A 24,827-nucleotide genomic window follows, 5' to 3' on the forward strand; every position below is an offset into this window, starting at 1 on the left:
GCCAGGAAGCATCTGTGGAAAAGGGTACAGTCGACATATTGGGCTAACACCCTTCAGCAGGACTGGCCTTCCCTTTGTGTGTGTTGCATAGAACACTACAGCACAGCAGGCCCTTCAGCCCATAATGTTGTGCCAAACCAAATAAAATAGCCAGCTTAAATAATCTCTTTTTACCTACAAGGAGGAAGGGAAAGAAGCTAACAGGAAGGTGAAAGGTGAAGCCAAGTGGGTGGGAAAGGTCAAGGTCTGGAGAAGAAAGAATCTAATAGGAGAGCAGAGTGGACCAAAGGAGAACGGGAAGGAATAGGGGACCCACGAGGGCAGGTGAGAAGAAGTAAAAAGTTAGAGTGGGGAATTGGGGGGAGGGAGGGGAATTTGTGTACTAGAAGGGGAAATCAATATTCATGCCATCAATTTGGAGACTACCCAGAGGGTATATACGGTGCTGCTCCTCCACCCTGAGGATAGACTATCCTATCCGATCTGTTCTTCTCCAGCCCTTGACCTTTCCCACCCACCTGGCTTCACCTATCACCTTCCAGCTAGCCTCTTTCCTCTCCCCTCACCTTTATATTCCGGCATCATCCCCCTTCTTTCTCAGCCCTGAAGAAAGGTCTCAGCCTGAAATGTTGACAATTTTTCCCATGGGTGCTGTTTGACCTGCTGAGTTCTTCCAGCATTTTGTGTGTGTTGCTTCTCCACTATCCATTCATTATACTGCCAATTTTTTTTAAGATTATGAGAACACTCAGTCCTCTTTCATTGTCATTTAGAAATGCATACATGCATTAAGAAGTGATACAATGTTTCTCTGGAGTGGTATCACAGAAAACAGGACAGACCAAAGACCGACACTGACAGAACCACATAATTATAACGCAAACAACAGGAATTCTGCAGATGCTGGAAATTCAAGCAACACACATCAAAGTTGCTGGTGAACGCAGCAGGCCAGGCAGCATCTATAGGAAGAGGCGCAGTCGACGTTTCAGGCCGAGACCCTTCGTCAGGACTAACTGAAGGAAGAGTGAGTAAGGGATTTGAAAGCTGGAGGGGGAGGGGGAGATGCAAAATGATAGGAGAAGACAGGAGGGGGAGGGATGGAGCCAAGAGCTGGACAGGTGATAGGCAGAAGGGGATACGAGAGGATCATGGGACAGGAGGTCCGGGAAGAAAGATGGGGGGGGGTGACCCAGAGGATGGGCAAGAGGTATATTCAGAGGGACAGAGGGAGAAAAAGGAGAGTGAGAGAAAGAATGTGTGCATAAAAAAGAGTAACAGATGGGGTACGAGGGGGAAGTGGGGCCTAGCGGAAGTTAGAGAAGTCAATGTTCATGCCATCAGGTTGGAGGCTACCCATACGGAATATAAGGTGTTGTTCCTCCAACCTGAGTGTGGCTTCATCTTTACAGTAGAGGAGGCCGTGGATAGACATGTCAGAATGGGAATGGGATGTGGAATTAAAATGTGTGGCCACTGGGAGATCCTGCTTTCTCTGGCGGACAGAGCGTAGATGTTCAGCAAAGCGGTCTCCCAGTCTGCGTTGGGTCTCACCAATATATAAAAGGCCACATTGGGAGCACCGGACGCAGTATATCACCCCAGTCGACTCACAGGTGAAGTGATGCCAACTGCCGACGGGACATCAACCATCTCGACTTCACCGCACCTTGTCCCCATTCCAACCTCACTCCTTCGGGACGCTCTGCTCTCCACTCCCTCCGCACTAATCCTAACATTATTATTAAACCCGCTGATAAAGGGGGTGCTGTTGTAGTCTGGCGTACTGACCTCTACCTTGCCGAGGCACAGCGACAACTCGTGGATACCTCCTCTTATTTACCCCTCGATCGTGACCCCACTAAGGAGCACCAGGCCATTGTCTCCCACACTATCAACGACTTTATCCGCTCAGGGGATCTCCCATCCACTGCTACCAACCTTATAGTTCCCACACCCCGCACTTCCCGTTTCTACCTCCTACCCAAGATCCACAAACCTGCCTGTCCTGGCCGACCTATTGTCTCAGCTTGCTCCTGCCCCACCGAACTCGTTTCTGCATACCTCGACACTGTTTTATCACCCCTTGTTCAATCCCTTCCGACCTATGTTCGTGACACTTCTCACGCTCTTAAACTTTTCGATGATTTTAAGTTCCCTGGCCCCCACCGCTTTATTTTCACCATGGATGTCCAGTCCCTATATACTTCCATCCCCCATCAGGAAGGTCTCAAAGCTCTACGCTTCTTTTTGGATTCCAGACCTAATCAGTTCCCCTCTACCACCACTCTGCTCCGTCCAGCAGAATTAGTCCTTACTCTTAATAATTTCTCCTTTTGCTCCTCCCATTTCCTCCAAACTAAAGGTGTAGCTATGGGCACCCGTATGGGTCCTACCTATGCCTGCCTTTTTGTTGGGTTTGTGGAACAATCTATGTTCCGTGCCTATTCTGGTATCTGTCCCCCACTTTTCCTTCGCTACATCGACGACTGCATTGGCGCTGCTTCCTGCACGCATGCAGAACTCGTTGACTTTATTAACTTTGCCTCCAACTTCCACCCTGCCCTCAAGTTTACCTGGTCCATTTCTGACACCTCCCTCCCCTTTCTAGATCTTTCTGTCTCTGTCTCTGGAGACAGCTTATCCACTGATGTCTACTATAAGCCTACTGACTCTCACAGCTATCTGGACTATTCCTCTTCTCACCCTGTCTCTTGCAAAAACACCATCCCCTTCTCGCAATTCCTCCGTCTCCGCCGCATCTGCTCTCAGGATGAGGCTTTTCATTCTAGGACGAGGGAGATGTCTTCATTTTTTAAAGAAAGGGGCTTCCCTTCCTCCACTATCAACTCTGCTCTTAAACGCATCTCCCCCATTTCACGTACATCTGCTCTCACTCCATCCTCCCACCACCCCACTAGGAATAGGGTTCCCCTGGTCCTCACCTACCACCCCAGCAGCCTCCGGGTCCAACATATTATTCTCCGTAACTTCCGCCACCTCCAACGGGATCCCACCACTAAGCATATCTTTCCCTCCCCCCCCCCCTGCATTCCGCAGGGATCGCTCCCTACACAACTCCCTTGTCCATTCGTCCCCCCCATCCCTCCCCACTGATCTCCCTCCTGGCACTTATCCGTGTAAGCGGAACAAGTGCTACACATGCCCTTACACTTCCTCCCTTACCACCATTCAGGGCCCCAAACAGTCCTTCCAGGTGAGGCATCACTTCACCTGTGAGTCGACTGGGGTGATATACTGCGTCCGGTGCTCCCGATGTGGCCTTTTATAAATTGGTGAGACCCAACGCAGACTGGGAGACCGCTTTGCTGAACATCTACGCTCTGTCCACCAGAGAAAGCAGGATCTCCCAGTGGCCACACATTTTAATTCCACATCCCATTCCCATTCTGACATGTCTATCCACGGCCTCCTCTACTGTAAAGATGAAGCCACACTCAGGTTGGAGGAACAACACCTTATATTCCGTATGGGTAGCCTCCAACCTGATGGCATGAACATTGACTTCTCTAACTTCCGCTAGGCCCCACCTCCCCCTCGTACCCCATCTGTTACTCTTTTTTATGCACACATTCTTTCTCTCACTCTCCTTTTTCTCCCTCTGTCCCTCTGAATATACCTCTTGCCCATCCTCTGGGTCACCCCCCCCCCGTCTTTCTTCCCGGACCTCCTGTCCCATGATCCTCTCGTATCCCCTTCTGCCTATCACCTGTCCAGCTCTCGGCTCCATCCCTCCCCCTCCTGTCTTCTCCTATCATTTTGCATCTCCCCCTCCCCCTCCCACTTTCAAATCCCTTACTCACTCTTCCTTCAGTTAGTCCTGACGAAGGGTCTCGGCCTGAAACGTCGACTGCGCCTCTTCCTATAGATGCTGCCTGGCCTGCTGCGTTCACCAGCAACTTTGATGTGTGTTGCTCACATAATTATAACATATGGTTACAGCAGTGCAAAGCAATACCATAATTTGATAAAGAACAGACCATAGGCACAGTAAAATATATCCTCAAAGTCCCGAGTCGATTGACTCCCGAGTCCCCGATAGCAGGCGGCAAAAGGGAGAAACTCCCTGCCATAAACCTCCAGGCACCGTCAACTTGCTGATACCTTGGAAGCAGCCGACCACAGCCCACCCTGAGTCCATCCGTCCGAAAACTCTGCACTTCCGACCAGTCTCTCCGATACAGCCTCCCGAGCGCCATCCTCTGCCGAGTGCCTTCGACCTCCCTCCGGCCGCTGAAACACGCAAAGCCGAGGATTTCGGGGCCTTCAGCTCCGGAGGTTCCGGTTACCACACAGTAGCAGCTGCAGCAAAGCAGGCATTTCAGAAGTTTTCCAGATGTTCCGCTGTGCTCTCACGTCTGTCTCCATCATATCAGGATTGTGCACGGTCCCCTACTTGACAGATAACAGACATCACCACTGAAGTGGCCGCGCGCGCTGTCGTCGCACTGCCATCTTCTCCCCTCTCCCGGGGGGATTTGTTGTTATTTTCAAAATCATTGATCATGCCACCAGCATTCTCTTCCAGATGATTAATATATATATGAAAACCAATAAAGGACCTAGCACTGACCTCCATGGCACACCACTGGCCACAAGCCTCCAATATGAAATGCAACCCTCTATGGGAGGGAACAAGCTTGGATTCACACATTAGGACATAAGGGGCAGGTAGAACAGACAAATGGGGAAGCATGTACAGTCTAGAAAGTGAAGGGGGAGGGATGATCATGAAATCTGCTGCTGCAAAACAACAAATTTCACAACGTACACTTAGTGTACAGCTGCACATTAATGCAAATCACGTGGCAGCAGTTGAATGCATAAAAGCATGAAGACATGGACTAGATGTTCAGTTGTTCAGACCAAACATCAGAATGGGGAAGAAATGTGATCTAAATGACTTTGACCATTGAATGATTTTTGGTGCCAGGTGGGATGGTTTATGTATCTCGGAAAATGCTGATCACCTGGGATTTTCATGCACAACAATCTCAAGAGTTTACAGGGAATGGTGCGAGAAACAAAACCCATCTAGTAAGTGGCAGTTCTGTAGGCAAAAAAAAAGCACATCCTAAAAATTGAGGTTCAAAAACCTGGACTGGTCTCCTTTATGTTAAGATTATGCAATGGACTCTGGTTAATTAGAATACATTGGGAACAATACATCTTGGCCCAATTACGGACTACCCAATTAGCCGAAGTTTCACGGAAATAGTTAAAAAGGCAATAAAAATAACTGAGTAACAAATTATGTATTTAAATGATATACAGAACAAATCAGAACACTTTCAATACTACTACAGTATAATAAACTGTGTATTAGATCCTAATAGTTATCAATGGCAGAATTCATCCAGTGTACGTTGTCATGTTCTTTTGATTGACTGAAAATGAACAAAATCAGCGCAGATGCCTAGTGCAGATAATGGACTGTTTTCAAAATAAACAACAAAATTATCAAAAATTCACATTTTTGAATCTCCCCAATAAAAGCAAGAGTACACACAACTGGTGCTATTTAAAAACTGTCCACTCTAAGCACAGAGTTGTGTCCATTGGTCACACAAGTGCAGACACAACTGACACAAGTTTGAAGCTGTATGGCGACAGTTTCCTGTACCAATTAAGTGGCATAGTGTCCCAAGTAAGCAAAAGGAAACCTGGCTATTTACTTGATTAATTTTATTCTTTAAGAGTTGTCCCAAATAAACAGCTGTTTCGATTAACTGATGGCCCCATTAACTGGAATCTACTGTATGTGATTTGGCCACTATGTTATCTCCTCGTCAGGTTAGATAGTTGATGTGGAAAGTTCATACTGACATAGGCAAGGATAAGCAAAATAGATAAAGTAGTTGGAATGCAAATAAGAAGATGTAGTTGTATGAACAAAGCCCAATACCAATCGACTGGGGAAAGGTAGTTCTGTAAGCAGCACGTCCCTGAACATGAGGAATACTTCAGAACTGTGTGGTTGAACAATCCAGGAGTTGCAATGTTAAGTGAAGAAAACAGAGGGATCTATTGTCCACTGAAGTCAACCTTTAATGGTGGCCTGAAAATCAACAGTGCCAGAATGTTTAGGTTAACAAAATCAAACTGGAAAGCACCTAACACTTCATACAGCCACAAACATGCATTCCTGATGAAGGGTCTCGGCTCAAAATGTCGACTGTTTATTTCTTTCCATAGAAGCTCCAGTATTTTGTGTGAGCTACTTCATACAGCCAAGTTGACTCCAGAGATGGGAGGTTAGCCTATGAGGAGAAATTGGGTCACCTGGGACTATACTCACTGGACTTTGGAAGAATGAGAGGGGATGTCATAGAAGCATACAATTATGAATGGGATAGATAAGATAAGGGAAGTTGTTTCCACAGGTAAACAAAACTAGAACTATGGGACATGGCCTCAGTATTCAGTGGGATACATTTAGGATGGAGATGAGAAGAGTTGTGAATCTGTAGAATTCTCTTCCCATGGACGCAATAGAACCTACCACAGTAAACATACGTAAGACACAGTGTCCCACCAGCACTGGCATAGAGGAACAGACATGGATAAGTCACTGCTGCAGAAACCATCAGCCACAGCAGCTCAGAAAGAGGGGAGGTGTTCATTCAAAAGGCTGCTGAATTATCACTCTGTTATGACCCACCATCTGCACCGGGAACAGGGGCTCTGATACCACAGTGTCGGAGAACATTTTCATGGCACTCAGATTGATTCAGGGATTCCCAGCCTTTGTTAAACCATTTTCCGAGGGGTCCGTGGACCTCAGGTTGGGAACATCTGGCTTGACGGTACAGCTGGTAAAACCGGATGCAAAAGGTCCAAACTTTCACTTTATTATTGAAGTATACAACTCTGAAATTCTTCAGTTCTCTGGGTAGCCATGAAACCAAGAAAGAAAGGCAGCAGGATCATCAACCCTCAGATAGCCCCTCCCCACAAAAGAAACAAAAACAGAACAGGCACATCGATCCCCAAATTCCTCCTCCCACATAAAAACCAAGCAAAACGGATTGAGCACATCAACTCCTAAATCCCTCCTCCTTCTCAAAAGCCAAACAAAATGGGGATCAGGCACATCGACCCCCAAATCCTCCTCCCCGCACAAAATCCAAGCAAAATGGATCAGACATATTGACCCCCAAATCCCTCCTCCCGCAGAAAAAAATGAGCAAAATGGAACAGGCACGTCGACTCCCAAATCCCTTCTCCTACACAAAAACCGAGCAAAACAGATCAGGAACACCGACCCCCAAATCCCCCCTCCCTGCAAAAAAAAAACAAAAATGAGAAGATTAGGTGAAAAAAAAAACAATATTAAAACTATAAGACTGAAAAATAAATTTTATGGTCCAAGTCCACTTCCAAAACGCGGAGAACCTGGGCAACACTCCCCACAGCAGCAGGCTCCCCCCTCTGGTAGCGTGGTGAAGTAGAAGCAGCACGCACATCAAACAGAGTTTCTGTGAATGGGTTGGCAATCTTGGACTCAACTCCCTACTTGTTCCTGTGATGGGGTCCTGAATTACCCCTACGAACTGTGCTTTTGAAAAGAGAGAGAAAGATGCTCAACAACAGACACCTTGCTAAAAAGATAAAAAGAGTTATTTAACACCAACATTTTGTTTTTAAGAGAGAGAGAGAGAGATGAAGACTGCTTTGAGATGGTGTTATGATTTTTCGGCAGGATGTTTACATTTCTACAAGGACGTGGCCTGCTTGTACATTCTTACAGAGAGAGAGAAGGGAAGAGCTGATTGAGTGACAGTTGGTACTCAGTGCAGGGAGATAAATAGAAGGTCAGATGATAGACCTGAGACACATGATTTTGGACACTGAATGAGCTTTGTTGTGCCCGCAGAAAAAGTGGGTTTTGGAGGATCGATTAGGCGGATCGATCAGTGGCTCTCGCAGTGTGAACAGGGCGTGACCGGTGGGGAGTTATTTGTATTTCCAACCCTCGCCTGGGTCGATAGCTCCACCACAGAACGGCCCCCTTTGTTGTGGTCAGTCAGTGACTTTTAAAGGATTTCAGAGGACAACAGGAAGATCGATGGCATCAGCTCACCTGAAGACTCAAATCTCTCTCTCTCCATCACTACTCAACTCAATACCACAAACTGAACTTTACTCATTATCGTAAGACTATCTATTTATCCCTAGACTTGAAGCTCGGTTTTCATATAAATTCCACACTTACTTATATATAATCATTTGCTAACCTGTTTGATTTATCCACATTATTATTATTGTATTGTGTAGTTACTAATAAATATTATAAGTTAATAGCAATACCGGACTCCAAAGTGTTTTCCATCTCTGCTGGTTCTTTAACCCATCACGGGGTACGTGACAGCTCCAAATTAAATGCTTCTTAAACGAAGGAACTGTGGGGCCTCTTCTCAAAGAAATCAATCTCCTAGGGATGCAATGCTGGTGGATATACAAATATTTGGTCCATAGAATGCTTACTAACTCTGCCATGGATGGTCCCAAGCCCGGCTGTCAAAGGAGAGATAGTTCGGGCATGGGGCGAGCAACTCCATCCTATAAAAACCCAGAGCTACAGAAACATCACAGAAGCTCTAAGGTTCTCATCCCTGGAAGCGAAAGGATCTTAGCCTAGAAGGCATTTGAAGATGGGCTACACCTGAAGACAACTTGAGAGTCCAGCCCAGGACAGAGGATGGACTTAAGTAATAATGTTTACTAATCACAACATGTGGGTAGAAATGACCTTTGAGGAGATTCAACATTGACTGACTGGTTGGATCAAGGGATATTTTTGTTATGATCTGACATATCGACCCTAAATTCTTCCTCCTACATAAAAACAAAGCAGAACGGTGTTGTCTTAATCCTGGTTGGACAAAGGGTAACGGCAAACTATTTCTGTACTGTTTAAGGAAATCCTCATCCATGAAGTGTAACCTTAGAAGTGTATATAGAGATCAGGTGTCGCAGCGGTCATTGTCGGAGTGGACAGAGTTAAACTGGTGATTTTGAGGCTTTAACTCTTCGAGGGAAAAGTGAGGAGAAGCTTCAGTTAGAAAACGCAAAAAAGAAAAGCTGTAGATAGTTTCTTTTTCATTTTTTCCCCTTCTTTACATTTGCTCAGCTAAAACAGTAGAGACCCCAGGCAGGATAATTGAATGCTCCTCTTGCAGGATGTGGGAAGGCAGGGAGATCTCCAGTGTCCCTGACATCTACAACTACAAGCAGTGCGTCCACCTGCAGCTTCGAACCATCCACGTTAAGGAGTTGGAGCAGGAACTGGAAGAACTCTGGATCATTTGGGAGGCTGAGGGTGTGATAGGGAGAGGTAGTTACACCCAAAGTGTAGGAAACAGGAAACTAGGTGACAGTCAGGAAGGGGAATAGGGTAAAGGAGCCAGTACAGAGTGCCCCTGTGGCCAACTTCCTCAACAACAGGTATACCACTTTGGATGCTGTGAGGAAGGATGACCAAAAGAGAAAAGTCACAGCAGTCAGGTCTCTGGCACTGAGTCTGGTTCTGTGACTCAGAAAAGAAGGGAAGAAGAAGCACGCTGTTGCTGATAGGAGATTCACTAGTCAGAGGAACAGAAAGGAGCTTCTGTGGGTGAGAATGAGATTCCTGGATGGTACGTTGCCTCCCAGGTGCCAGGTTCTGGGACATCTTGAATCAAGTCCCTCAGCATTCTCAAGTGGGAGGGTGAATAGTCAGAGGTTGTGGTCTATGTAAGTACCAATGACAGGTGACAATGTTTTGTATAGAGAGTTCAGGGAGCTAGGTGCTAAGGGGCAGGACCTCCAGGGTTGTGATCTCATGATTGCTACCTGTGCCACGGCTAGTGACGCTAGAACTAGGAAGAATATACAGTTTAACACGATGCTAAGGTTGGTGTAGGGGGGAGGGCATAAGATTTTTGGATCATTGGGCTCTCTTCCAAGGAAGGTGGGTCTTGTACAGAAGGGATGGTTTGCACCTGAGCTGGAAGGGGACTAATATCCTGGCAGGAAAGTTTGCTAGTGTTGCATAGTGAGGTTTAAAGTAGACTTGCAGGGGGATGGGAACAAGACTGCCAGAACAGTTAGTGGCGAGGTTGTGATGTTCCTCAAAGTCAGGAATCAAAAGATTGAACATGGTGCGACTCGTGTCCTGAGCTGCAAGTATTTCCATGCAAGAAGTATCGTAGGAGAGGCAGATGAGCTCAGGGCATGGATCAACACCTGGAATTATGATGTTGTAGCCATTAGTGGGACTTGTTGCAGGAGGGGCAGGACTGGCAGCTCAATATTCTGGGGTTCCATTATTTCACATGTGACAGAGTGGGATTACTAGTCAGGGAAAATGTCACAGCAGTACTCCGTCAGGACAGACAGAAGAATTCATCTATTGATTAAGAAAGATATGATCCCGTTAATGGGCTAAGTCTTAGGGGGATTTAGAAGAACAAATTTGTAAAGAGATCAGAAACTGGTGCCAGAAATATAATGTTATAGTAAATGATTTTAATTTTCCACATGACTGGGAATCCCATACTGTAAAAGGACTAGATGGGATAGTGTTTATCAAATGTGTTGAGGAAAGTTTCCTTCATCAGTATGAAGAAGACCCAATGAGGGAGTGCGTGATACTGGATCTATTAGGGACTGACACAAGACAGGCGACAGAAGTTTGTATAGAGGAACACATTCCAACTAGTAACCACAATAAAATTTCAAAATAAACAAGTGAGAAGACAGATCTGGTTTGCGGTTTGAGATTCTAAATTTGATTAAGGCCAATTTTGATGGTATCAGAAATGATCTGCAAGTGTGGTTTGGGACGGGCTGTTTCCTGGCAAAGTTTTCAGGTTGTTTACTTTGTAAGTAGGAGGCCTTCAAAAGCAAAACTTTGAGAGTACCAAAGATTTCAACGAGTATATTTAATGTCAGAGAAATGTATACAATATGCATCCTGAAATTCTTCTGCTTCGCAATCATCCATGAAAACAGCAGAGCGCCCCGAAGAACCTTGTATGTACCTGTTGGAATAAAAGATAAAGAGAACAAGGGTAGGAAACCTTGGTTTTCAAGAGATATTGAGGCCCTGGTTATGAAAAAAGGAAGTGCATAGCAGGAATAGGCAAGTAGGAACAAATGAGGTTCTTATGGAGATCAGGAAATGCAAGAAAACAGTTCAGAAAGAAATCAGGAGGGCTAAAAGTAGACATGAAATTGCCCTAGCAGACAAGGTGAAGGAGAATCCTAGGGGATTCTACAGATATGTTAAGAGCAAAAGGATTGCAAGGGACAGAATTGGTCCTCTGGAAAACCAGAATGCTAATCCATGTGTGGAGCCAAAACAGATGTAGGAGATCTTAAATAATCTTTTTGCATCTGTGTTTACTCGGGAGATGGACACAGAGACTATAGAAGTGAGCCAAAGCGACATCAACTTCATAGACCCTGCAGATTACATAGGTGGAGGTGTTTGCCACCGCGGTGCATCAGGGTGGCTAAAAGAGTGAAAGGTGAAAACTTTAAAGGGAACATGAGGGGAAACTTCTTCACTCAGAAGGCTGTGAGTGTGGAATGAGCTGCCAGCACAAGTGGTGCATGCGAGTTTGATTTCAACGTTTGAGAAAAGTTTGGTTAGGTGCAAGGATGGTAGGGGTATAGAGGGCTATGTTGATGGGAGCAGGCAGTTTAAATGGCTTCAGCGTGGACTAGATAGGCTAAAGGGATAGTCTGTGCTGTACTTCTCTATGACTCTATGTCATTAAGCTGATGGTAAATAATTACTGTATATTTTGTCATCTTGGAGCACTGTATCTGGGTGACGTCCTTGCATATCACTTTAATATAAAAGTGAACAGGGTAGCTTGTTTCATCTGATTGTTACAGGGTATTGCAGGGGATCTGGCATTTTAAATGCGGCGCTATTATTTTCAGAGCTTGTTCGCGGTGTCAGTTACATTTTATCAGCCAGGCTCTATAGTTCTTCCTCAATCATTCAGCTTCCTGGGGAGTTCAATTCACAGGTCAGAAGAAGAGGTCAAATAAAGAGGTTAATGGGATCAGTAGTGGAGGTTATGGACAGTTTGGTGTGCAGTGTACCATTCAGCTAGGTGTTCTAATATACAGTAACAAACTACAACAAAATCAGAGTGGACCAAATTATAATCTTGTTTATTACTTGCAAGGGAAGTCTACCTCCATACGTTAAGTTGTTGGTAGGTGGCTTCAATCTTACAGCTCAAAACCGACCATTTTTATATGTTTACAGAGTCTAGTAATTCATCAACTTTATGTCTTGGAGGTTGTTCCATCCCATAATTACACTTCTTCCCTATCTGTATCCATATTAAATGAGTCCATTTGTCTTTTAAGGCTTCTCCCCCAACCCCCACAACACCTGTGTCCTATTTTTCTCTGTTGTCAAGACACTCCCTGCCATAAACATAAACCCTGCTATAAAACACACACCCCAGTTGCAAGATGAATGCTTCATCAGTAAAGCACTCTGGGATCACACAGGTTCTATTTTGTCACATTACACTTGACAAAAGTTTATAAATTCATAAAGACTTCAGTGTTACAGGTATATTTGCACTTTCCTTCCAATTTGTCATTTCCTGATAACATCGTCTGTGCCTGCTTTGAAAGGGAAAATATAATTACAGCTGTGAAGATCCCTGATGACCCTGTGATCTCTGTCTCAGAGGCCGATGTTAGACTGTCTTTAAAGACTGTGAACCCTTGTAAAGCCGAAAGTCCTGATGGAGTACCTGGTAAGGCTCTGAAAACCTGTGCCAACCAACTAGCAGGAGTATTCAAGGACATTTTCAACCTCTCACTGCTATGGGCAGAAGCTCCCACTTGCTTCAAAAAGGCAACAATTATACCACTGCCGAAGAAGAATAACGTGAACTGCCTTAATAACTATCGCCCGGTATCATTCACATCGACAGTGATGAAACACTTTGAGAGGTTGGTTATGACTCGACTGTACTCCTGCCTCAGCAAGGATCTGGACCCACTGCAATTTGCCTATTGCCACAATAGGTCAATGGCAGATGCAATCTCAGTGGCTCTTCACGTGGCCTTAGACCACCTGGACAACACAAACACCTATGTCAGGATGCTGTTCATCAACTATAGCTCAGCATTTAATACCATCATTCCCACAATCCTGATTGAGAAGTTACAGAACCCGGGCCTCTGTACCTCCCTCTGCAATTACATCCTCAACTTCCTAAGCAAAGACAACAATCTGTGTGGATTGGTGTTAACATCTCCTCCTCGCTGATGATCAACATTGGTGCACCTCAGAGGTGTGTGTTTAGTCCACTGCTCTACTCTCTATACCCATAACTGTGCGGCTAGGCATAGCTCAAATATCATCTATAAATTTGCTGATGATACAACCATTGTTGGTAGATTCTCAGATGGAAATGAGAGGGCGTATCGATATGCCAACTAGTGGAGTGGTGTCACAGCAACAATCTTGCATTCAACGTCAGTAAGATGAAAGAGCCGATGTGGACTTCAGGAAAGGTAAGATGAAGGAACATATACCAATCCTCAGAGGGATCAGAAGTGGAGAGAGTGAGCAGTGTCAAGTTCCTGGGCGTCCAAGATCTCCGAGGGCCTAACCTGGTCCCAACATATCGATGCATTTATAAAGAAGGCAAGACAGCGACTACACTTCATTGTAGTTTGAATAAATTTGGTATGTCAACAAATACACTCAAAAACTTCTATAAATGTATTGTGGATAGCATTCTGACAGGCTACATCACTGTCTGGTGTGGGGTGGCTTCTGCACAGGACCAAAAGAAGCTGCATTGTGTTATAAATTTAGCCAGCTCCATCTTGGGTACTAGCCTACGAAGTACCCAGAACATCTTCAAGGAGCAGTGTCACAGAAAGGCAGCGTCCATTATTAAGAACCTCCAACACCCAGGGCATGTCCTTTTCTCGCTGTTACCAACAGGCCTGAAGGTACACACTCAGTAATTCGGGAACAGATTCTTCCCCTCTGCCATCCAATTCCTAAATGGACACTGAACCCATGAACACTACCTCAATTTTTAAATATATTTTATTTCTGTTTTTTTATTGCGTGATTTTTAATCTATTCAATATACTTAGTGTAATTTAATGTATTTATTATTATTACTTTATTACTTTTTTCTTCTTCTATACAGTATTATGTATTGCATTGAACCGCTGCTGGTAAGTTCACAAATTTCACGACACACGCCAGTGATAATAAACCTGATTCTGACGTGCCTCCTTTATTGGATAAAACAAAGTCCACTGCCACTTGGATTTGCAATGCCACTGTACGGACCACCAATTCTGACAATTTAGATATTACTTACTGGGTTTGATCGAGAGCATACACAGTTTCGTTGGCTAACTTTTCCAAAGCTGATGCCATGTTAACTGGTTCCCGTGCAGCTTTACCAGTTTCATAGGCAAGTGTTACCTTCCCTAGAGACAACAATAAGTCCTTTTACCCTGGGGTTAGCATTATCATACGGGGGTATACCATACTCTGAAACACTCATTGTTTCCAAATTTATATCCCCAACCTCCACCAAGGCCATATCAAGGGGGGGGTCTCTGTTTCTCAGCCCCATCACCATTGTACCAGAAACTAAACATATGCAGATCAGAGGGCTTGGACCAATTAAAGTAACAGTTCATCTCTATTTCATTGAACATGAGTAAAAGGGGCACACCTATCTCTTCATGTGCCAGGACAGCCATACAAGCACAGGCGCTTGAAGAGCTACTGATCCTGAAGGGTCTCGGCCTGACCATCGGCTGTTTACTCTTTTCCAAAGATGTTGCCTAACCTGCTGAGTTCCTCCAGTGTTCTGTGGGTGTAGCTTGAAACATTGGTCCTGTTTGCATATTTGTAAGTAAGTGTTCGTGGTTCCTTGCCTTGTCAGAGAAAGAACAAGGGCTAATTCATCCGTCATCATTACACTCTCAGTAGTTTTATTTTGTATGTCATTAGGCACCTTCTTACAGTGAGAGGCATGAATTCACAACTGCTTTTCTCTTACTTTGATGGCTGTATTGGTGACTAGCAATACCTGAAATGGTCCTTCAAATTGAGGTTCCAAACAGCTCTTTCTGTTAAATGTCTGCACCACCACGCAATCTCTAGGCTCGATGTCATGGCAGTTAGCATCGGTTGCTGGGTTTCCTTTACCCACTGATAATAATTGGAAATGTTTTTTTTTATAAAAAGGGCAATACAATAGTTCAGTGTACCCTCGTCCAGGCTTTGCACATCCATCTACTTAACTCCCAGTGGCACATCAGGTGCATGGCCGTCCCATTATGATTCCATGTGGGGATAAGTCAATGGTTCTATTAGCAGTGGCTCGAATAGTCATCAGAACCAAAGGCAGCACTGGCTTCCACTTTAATGCAATTTCCTTACACATTTTTCAGAATCAGAATCAGGTTTATTATCACCAGAATGTGACGTGAAATTTGTTAACTTAGCAGCAGCAGTTCAATGCAATACATAATCTAGCAGAGAGAGAAAAATATAATAATAATAATATAAAACATAATAGTAAATAAGTAAATCAATTATGTATATTGAAAAGATTATTAAAAATCATGCAAAAATAGAAATACTGTATATTAAAAAAGTGAGGTAGTGTCCAAAGCTTCAAAGTCCATTTAGGAATGGGATGGCAGAGGGGAAGAAGCTGTTCCTGAAGCGCTGAGTGTGTGCCTTCAGGCTTCTGTATCTCCTACTTGATGGTAACAGTGAGAAAAGGGCATGCCCTGGGTGCTGGAGATCTTTAATAATGGATGCTGCCTTTCTGAGACACCGCTCCCTAAAGATGTCCTGGGTAATTTGTAGGCTAGTGCCCAAGATGGAGCTGACTAGATTTACAACGTTCTGGAGCTTCTTTCGGTCCTGTGCAGTAGCCCCTCCATCCCAGACAGTGATGCAGCCTGTCAGAATGATCTCCATGGTACAACTATAGAAGTTTTTGAGTTTATACTTAAATTGTTCCATTCATCCTTTCCACTAGCCGACTGAGGATGGTAGCTACAACGGAAATGTTCAAAGTACATTTATTATTGAAGTACGTAGAAATTATACAACCTTGGGATTTGTCTCCTTACAGGCAGCCACAATGCAAGAAATCCAAAAAAACTCTTTTAAAAAAAAGACTAGCAACCATCTAATGCAGAGAGAGGAAAAAAAAAATCACAAATTGTTCAAACAATAAAAGCAAACAACAGCATTCAGAATGAAGCCCGGAGCAGCCAGAACAGGCCCACACTCTCATCTCAGCCTCAGTTCATCACAGTGGGGCAAACTGTCGTGAAGCTCGCAGCCACAAACCACAGAGCAGCCCACAGCCTCAGTACTGTGGAGAGCAGAGTAAATGCTGCAGAGCAGCGAGCAGAACCGGCTCGACCCTGTTCTCTGGCCTTTTCAATCCATCGAGCCCAGCTCGACCCTGTCCTCCTGACTTTTCAATCCATCCAGCCTGGCATACTTCTTTAAATGACCTCACCAGAGAAATGGGTACCATCGTCGCTAGGAAGTTTCCAGGGGATCCCAAATCATGGATTATTTCCTTTAACAAACAATGTTACTGTAACTACATGTTTTCTACAAGGAAATTACAGGAAAATTACATACGTGGATAGGGCGCTGGCTGATTGGCAGGAAATAGTGGGAATAAAGAGACATTATTCTGGTTGGCTGCCGGTTACCAGTGGTGTTCCACAGGGGTCTGTGTTGGGGCCACTTCTTTTTATGTTGTAGATCAACGATTTGGTTTATGGAATAGATGGCTTTGTGGTTAAGTTTGCTGATGATACAAAGATAGGTGGAGGGGCTGGTAGTGCTGAGGAAACAGAGTCTACAGAGATAGACTGGAAGAATGGGCAAAGAAGTGGCAAATGAAATACAATGTTGGAAAGTGTATGGTTATGCACTTTGGCAGAAGTAAATGGGCAGACTATTATTTAAATGGGGAGAGAATTCAAAGTTCTGAGATGCAACAGGACTTTAGAGTCCTCGTGCAAGATACTCTTAAGGTTAACCTTCAGGTTGAGTCGGTGGTGAAGAAAGCGAATGCAAAGTTGGCATTCACTTCTAGAGGAATAGAGTATAGGAGCAGGGATGTGATGTTGAGGCTCTATAAGGTGCTGGTGAGACCTCACTTGGAGTACTGTGGGCAGTTTTGGGCTCCTTATTTAAGAAAGGATGTGCTGACGTTGGAGAGGGTACAGAGAAGATTCACTAGAATGATTCTGGGAATGAAAGGGTTAACATATGAGGAACATTTATCTGCTCTTGGACTGTATTCCTTGGAGTTTAGCAAAATGAGGGGGGACCAACATTAGAAACATTTTGAAAGTTGAAAGGCATGGACAGAGTGGATGTGGCAAAGTTGTTTCCCATGGTGGGGGAGTCCAGTATGAGAGGGCATGACTTAAGGATTGAAGGGCGCCCATTCAGAACAGAAATGCGAAGAAATTTTTTAAGCCAGAGGGTGGTGAATCTATGGAATTTGTTCCCACGGGCAGCAGTGGAGGCCAAGTCATTAGGTGTATTTAAAGCAGAGATTGATAGGTATCTGAGTAGCCAGTGCATCAAAGGTCACGGTGAGAAGGCGGGGGAGTGGGACTAAATGGGAGAATGGATCAGCTCATGACAAAATGGCGGAGCAGACTCGATGGGCCAAATGGGTGACTTCTGCTCCTTTGTCTTATGGAAATGCTTCAACCCATCGTGCAAACACCTTAATAATGACTAATACATACCCTTCACATTGAGGCAATTCAATAAAGTCCATCAGTAAATGTAAAGGAAAACATCTGACGGTGGAGTGTGAGCCCCATTACTTGTACCTGTTTTCCCAAATTCTGCAAGGCACATATCATAGTGTCTACAGATTTGTTCTGCAACTTGAGATATTCCAGGGGCACACCGAGTTTGGTTTATGTGATCAAATGTTCCCCTCTTGCCCACATATGTGAACTTGTAAACACATTGGGCAAACCATGGTACCAGCTTACCTGGAGCTGCAAGACATCCATCTGGGTGAAGCCACATTCCATTGTGCTGAAAGCAAGAACAGCTTTTCCAAGTTGGCCCTTTAGTCCGATGGAGCAGTGGACCAGTATGCTCATACGTCCTCCAAAGGGTGAGGTTTCATCAGGGGGCGTTTGTTTCTAGCACAACAAGGGTGGGCCCATTTGCTGCTTCTTTTGCAGTACAACCTGTCACTTTATTACACTTAGCAAACTCATCCATTTGTCCCGTAGGAGCTGCACACTTAATAATTACAACCTATTTAGGCTCCTGTAATGCTACCAATAAGTTTCATATGTGCACCGAATTTTTTGATAGGGACCCCACCCTCCGGGTCAAAAATCCCCGCATTTCCAGGGCGTAGCACGAGTCAGTATAAATATTGACAGTCTGGCCTCCAGCAAGTATACAAACCCTAGTGAGTTCAAAGAGCTCTGCTTGTTGTGCTGGAAGTAGACACAGGAAGTGCTGCTGCCTCCACAACAGGGGTGAGGGAAATAATTGCATATCCTGCGCATAGTTTTCCCATATCGTTACGAAAAGCCGAGCCATCAACAAGGAAAATTTAATCAGCATTAACAATAGGAGCATCAGTAAGGTCCACACGGGGTTTTACTACTTCTCATGTAAGAGTTTCACGGCAGTGTGGGTCGCCGTCTTCCTCCGTGGAGAGAAGAGTGGCCGGGTTAAGAGTTACACAGTGAGTAATTCTAACATTCAGATTTGTGAATAATTTAATTTGTCTAGAGGGGGTAGGGTGTTGTGTGCACAGTGAGTCAGTAACGCTTCCACTGAATGTGAGACACGGACATGAGAGTCAAAGACTGCAAGTGCTGTGCTGGAAGACAACCCAGTAGACCTCTGGTTATTGGGTCTAACCGAGTACGGAAATAAGCAATCTGCCTTTGTCTTTCTCCGTGGTCCTGAGTCAAAATGGACTGAGCAAAACCATTCTTACTGTGAACGAAAAAGTGAAATTCCTTACTATAGTCTGAGATGCCCAAAGCTGGGCTAAATATTATTGCTTCTTTTATACATTCAAATCCCTGCTCAGCTTATGGGATCCAGCATAACAGATCTGGTTGTCTGGGAAGAAATATATTCTGGAGGGGCCTTACAATAGAGGCATAATCTAAAATCCACTCTCTACAATACCTAGCCATCCCCAGGAAGTGCTCCATTTCCCTCTAAGTCAACGGCTGCGGCGCTTTGACTACTGCTACAATTGACCATTGACCTTGTATCCTGGTATAGGTTATGTCCCAGATAAATAACTTCTGGTTGTACAATCTGTAGTTTCTGCTTTGATACTTTATGACCTTTCTTAGCTAGTTTATCTAAAAGTTACAGGCAGTACTGCTCCCAAATTTCCTTGCTTGGGGAGGTCAACAGGAGGTCATCCACTTAATGTATTACAATAGAACACCCAAGAAACTCCTTACCTTCTTCCATTTGCAATTTACATGACAAAATACTGATTGCATCAAAACTATTTTCCAAGGAATCTCAAATGCAAATTCAATGTCAAAAGACTTGAGTAGCATCACTTATGCTCTATAAAAGAAAGCAGTCCTGTTAGTAAAGCAACTTTTAGGGTTGCTCCCAAAATAATCCAATCTTTCCAAAATCGTTAATTTCAAATTTTCAATTTAACTCTCTACCAAATATCAATTTCCCCAAATGCCCATTTCCCTCTGAAATGAGGACAACTCACATCCAAAACACAGATGTACAGATTTTCATTTCCTTAACCTGGATTCCACATAACCAGTGTGGAATCCTGGTTTCTGTAAAATCAATTACGTGGAAAGCAAATAAAGGAACACCAACCAAAATGCACAGACAGAACAAAAAAAAAAATCCATTTTTTACTGTTCTTCCTTCAGAACCTCTACAAGTAACTACAAAACTAAATAGTTAATTCTCACTGTGAAAACCTTTCACACATTTTACAAAGAACGAGGAGGGAGGGAGGAAGTTGCTGCATGGGGCCCTGACTCATTAACATATTGTAAAACACAAAAGCAAATTTACCCCAGAGTAAAATATTTCACTTGATCACCTTTTGAACTGAAGCACAAAATTAATTAAAACTTCCTCCCAATATCGATTGAGCAAATACAAAACAGCCTTTGCTCTCTCTCCCTCTTTTGTGAACTCTTATTTCCACTCTTTACAATGAAAAGGTGCAAACCATCCACACTTTACACCATGTCAGAAAATCTCTTGTTCCTAACAGTTAAATCATTACCAAAATATTCAGTTAGAATCAGAAAAAATACTATAGCAATTAATAAATAACAATGAGAAATTAAAGAGCGATTACAGTAGATATAGGACCACTAGAAAATGTAGTTGGAGAAATAATAACAGGGGACAAGGAAATGGCAGATGAACTAAATGAGTAGTTTTCATCAGTCTTCACTGTGGAAGACACTAACAACGTGCCAGATGTTGAGGAAAGAGAAGCAAGTGTGGTGACTATTACAAAGAAGGTGGTGCTCAAATAGCTGAAAGACATAAGGGTATATAAGTCACCCGGATGAGATGAACTGCACCCTAGGGTTCTGAAAGAGGTAGTGGTAGAGATTGTGGAGGCACTTGTAATAGCCTTCAAATATCATTGGATCCTGGCATGGTGCCAGAGGACTGGAAAACTGCAAATGTCACTACACTCTTTAAGAAAGGAGGGAGGCTGCAGAAAGGAAATTATAGACCAGTTAGGCTGACCTCAGTGGTTCGGAAGACACTGGAGTCAATTGTTAAGGATGAGGTTATGGAGTGACACGGCAAAATAGGGCAAAGACAGCATGGTTTCCTTAAGGGAAAATCTTCTGTGACAAGCTTGTTGGAATTCTTTGAGGAGATTACAAGGAGGATAGATAAGAGGGATGCAGTGGATGTTGTATATTTGGACTTTCAGAAGGCCTTTGACAAGATGCCACACGTGACGCTGCTTACAAAGTTAAGAGCCAATGGTATCACAGGAAAGTTACTGGCATGTTTACAGCATTGGCTGATTGGTAGGAGGCAGGGAGTGGGAATAAAAGGATCCTTGTCTGGTTGGCTGCCAGTGACAAGTAGTGCTTCACAGGGGTTGGTATTGGGACTACTTTTTATGCTGTAGATTTATGATTTAGATGATGGAATAGGTTTTTTCCCCAAGTTCGCACATTATACCAAGTTTGGTGGAGAGGCAGGTAGTGTTGAGGAAACAGGTAAGTTGCAGAAGGATTTAGACAGAACAGGAGAATGGGCAAGAAAGTGGCAAATGAAATACAATGTTGGAAAATGTACTTTTCCATAGATGCTGCCTGGCCTGCTGAGAAAATGCATGGTCATGCACTTTGGTAGTAGAAATAAATGTGCAGACTATTTTCTAAATGTGGAGAAAATCCAGGCATCTGAGATGCAATGGGACTTGGGAGTCCTTGTGCAGAACACCCTACAGGTTAACTTGCAGTTTGAGTCAGTGGTGAGGAAGGCAAATGCAATGTTAGCATTCATTTCAGGAGGTTTAGAATACAAGAGCAGGGATGTAATGCTGAGGTTTTATAAGGCATTAGTGAGGCCTCACCTTGAGTATTGTGAACAGTTTTGGGCTCCTCATCTAAGAAAAGATGTGCTGGCATTGGAGAGGGTTCAGAGGAGGTTCACAAGGATGATTCTGAGAATGAAAGGGTTATCATACGAGGAATGTTTGATGGCTCTGGGTCTGTACTTGCTGGAATTCAGAATGAGGGGGTGATCTCTTTGAAATCTTTCAAATGTTGAAAGGCCTAGACAGAGTAGATGTAAAAAGAATGTTTCCCATGGGGGGGGGGGGAGGGAGGAAATCTAGGACAAGAGGGCACAGGATCAGGACAGACGGGCGTCCATTTAAAACAGAGATGCGGAGAAATTTATTTAGCCAGAGGATGGTGAATTTGTGGAATTGTTGCCACGTGCAGCTGTGGAGGCCAAGACGTTGGGTGTATTTAAGGCAGGTTCTTGACTGGACATGGTATCAAAGGTTACAGGGAGAACGCCAGGGAGTGGGGCTGAGGAGGGGAGAAAAGGATCCGCCATGATTGAATGGTAGAGCAGACGCAATGGGCCAAATGGCCTAATTCTAGTCTTCACACTTCACCTGTGAGTCGGCTGGGGTGATATACTGTGTCCGGTGCTCCCGATGTGGCCTTTTATATATTGGCGAGACCCGATGCAGACTGGGAGACCGCTTTGCTGAACACCTACGCTCTATCCGCCAGAGAAAGCAGGATCTCCCAGTGGCCACACATTTTAATTCCACATCCCATTCCCATTCTGACATGTCTATCCATGGCCTCCTCTACTGTAAAGATGAAGCCACACTCAGGTTGGAGGAACAACACCTTATATTCCGTCTGGGTAGCCTCCAACCTGATGGCATGAACATCGACTTCTCTAACTTCCGCTAAGGCCCCACCTCTCCCTCGTACCCCATCTGTTACTTATTTTTATATACACATTCTTTCTCTCACTCTCCTTTTTCTCCCTCTGAATATACCCCTTGCCCATTCTCTGGGTACCCCCCCCCTTGTCTTTCTTCCCAGACCTCCTGTCCCATGATCCTCTTGTATCCCTTTTGCCTATCACCTGTCCAGCTCTTGGCTCCATCTCTCCCCCTCCTGTCTTCTATCATTTTGGATCTCCCCCTCCCCCTCCAACTTTCAAATCCCTTACTCACTCTTCCTTCAGTTAGTCTTGACGAAGGGTCTCGGCCTGAAACGTCGACTGCACCTCTTCCTAGAGATGCTGCCTGGCCTGCTGCGTTCAACAGCAACTTTGATGTGTGTTGCTTGAATTTCCAGCATCTGCAGAATTCCTGTTGTTTGCGTTTTTAAATTCACTACTGCGAAGCCTCTTCCGGTGATGCCTACACCGAAGAAGTTTAGATCCTCTCTTCGACGGGAGTTCAGTGAAACCATCTCTCACTGCTCCCCATCTGTAATTTCTTCGGCTCTTCAACTTTTCAACCACACTTGACTCAGACCCGCTATCACAGCCACATATCCCTTCTTGGAACCTGCCTCCGTCGCCAACTTACTCCAGTTGGCTTTAGGATTCGTTTCCAAGCCTCTCAATTTGGACCTTCTGAGGATCCCAGGTACTCACATTTTATTGACTCTGCCTCTCGCCGCTTCTCCCATCAAGCTCTGAAGGCGACGCTCTCCGCCATGAGGAGGTACTTGGTGTCCCTATCCCAGACACTCTCTTCGCCGTCTGTAATGGTCCTACCCGTTATTTCATCCTCCATCGGATTCACGCATGCAATCGCCGTTTTTTCTGACTTTGTCATGTTAGGCAAAGATCGCAAGATCCTACATCTACGGACTCCAGAGCCTGCTGGCCATGAAACTAGCAGGCATGAACTTCAGATTGCCTCTGCCATTGATCTTGCCGGCTCCAACACCTCAGGGCATATTCAAAACCCGGACTCCAGCAACGACCATGGACACCTTCAAAGCGATTGCGCAACCACCAACTGCGACGCCAGCCTTGAACTCCAGGCCGGGTCTTTATGTGCTGCTGTTGTGACTCCCGTCTCCCCTTCCCCCACCACCACTCTGCAATCCCGTCTCCTTCAGATCCCATCGTCAGCTCCTGGGTCCTCAGAGGCTCCATCTTCCTCTCACTCCAACCCTCTCTTCTCCATTGACACCCCCAGCTTCCCCACTCCCCCCCCTGATCCTAGCTCTCATCCGTGCCGGGTTTTTACCATCCCCTCCGACCTTCAACTGTCAGAGGCAGAACGCTCTGTCCTCAGTAAGGGCCTCACCTTTGTCCCCCTTCGCCCACACCTCAGCGAGTTCCGTGTTCGCCATGATGCGGAACTTTTCTTCCGCCGTCTCCGCCTCCGAGCCTACTTCGGCAAGGACTCTTCCACCCCCACTGATGACCCCTTCTCCCGTTTTCAACCCTCCTCCTCTTCATGGACACCCCGCTCTGGTCTTCTGCCTGCTCTGGATCTCTTTATCGCTAACTGCCGACGGGACATCAACCGTCTCGACTTCACCACACCTTGTCCCCATTCCAACCTCACTCCTTCGGAACGCTCTGCTCTCCACTCTCTCCGCACTAATCCTAACCTTATTATTAAACCCGCCGATAAGGGGGGTGCTGTTGTAGTCTGGCGTACTGACCTCTACCTTGCCAAGGCACAGCGACAACTCGCGGATACCTCCTCTTATTTACCCCTCGATCGTGACCCCACTAAGGAGCACCAGGCCATTGTCTCCCACACCATCACCAATTTTTATCTGCTCAGGGGATCTCCCATCCACTGCTACCAACCTTATAGTTCCCACACCTCGCACTTCCCGTTTCTACCTCCTACCCAAGATCCACAAACCTGCCTGTCCTGGCCGACCTATTGTCCCAGCTTCCTCCTGTCCCACCGAACTCGTTTCTGCATACCTCGACACAGTTTTATCCCCCCTTGTTCAATCCCTTCCTACCTATGTTTGTGACACTTCTCACGCTCTTAAACTTTGATGATTTTAAGTTCCCTGGCCCCCACCGCTTTATTTTCACCATGGATGCCGAGTCCCTATATACTTCCATCCCCCATCAGGAAGGTCTCAAAGCTCTACGCTTCTTTTTGGATTCCAGACCTAATCAGTTCCCCTCTACCACCACTCTGCTCCGTCTAGTGGAATTAGTCCTCACCCTTAATAATTTCTCCTTTGGCTCCTCCCATTTCCTCCAA

At 45.0% G+C, this 24,827-nt stretch overlaps 1 protein-coding gene across 2 annotated transcripts in view; it reads right to left on the reverse strand.

Moving 5' to 3' along the window:
* Positions 1-24,827, reverse strand: part of LOC134346681 (uncharacterized) — a 91,092-nt gene that overhangs the window by 49,610 nt on the left and 16,655 nt on the right. The gene's annotated exons all lie outside the window — the stretch shown is intronic.

This window comes from Mobula hypostoma, chromosome 5 (assembly GCF_963921235.1).
Source record: "Mobula hypostoma chromosome 5, sMobHyp1.1, whole genome shotgun sequence".
NCBI classification, from domain to species: domain Eukaryota; kingdom Metazoa; phylum Chordata; class Chondrichthyes; order Myliobatiformes; family Myliobatidae; genus Mobula; species Mobula hypostoma.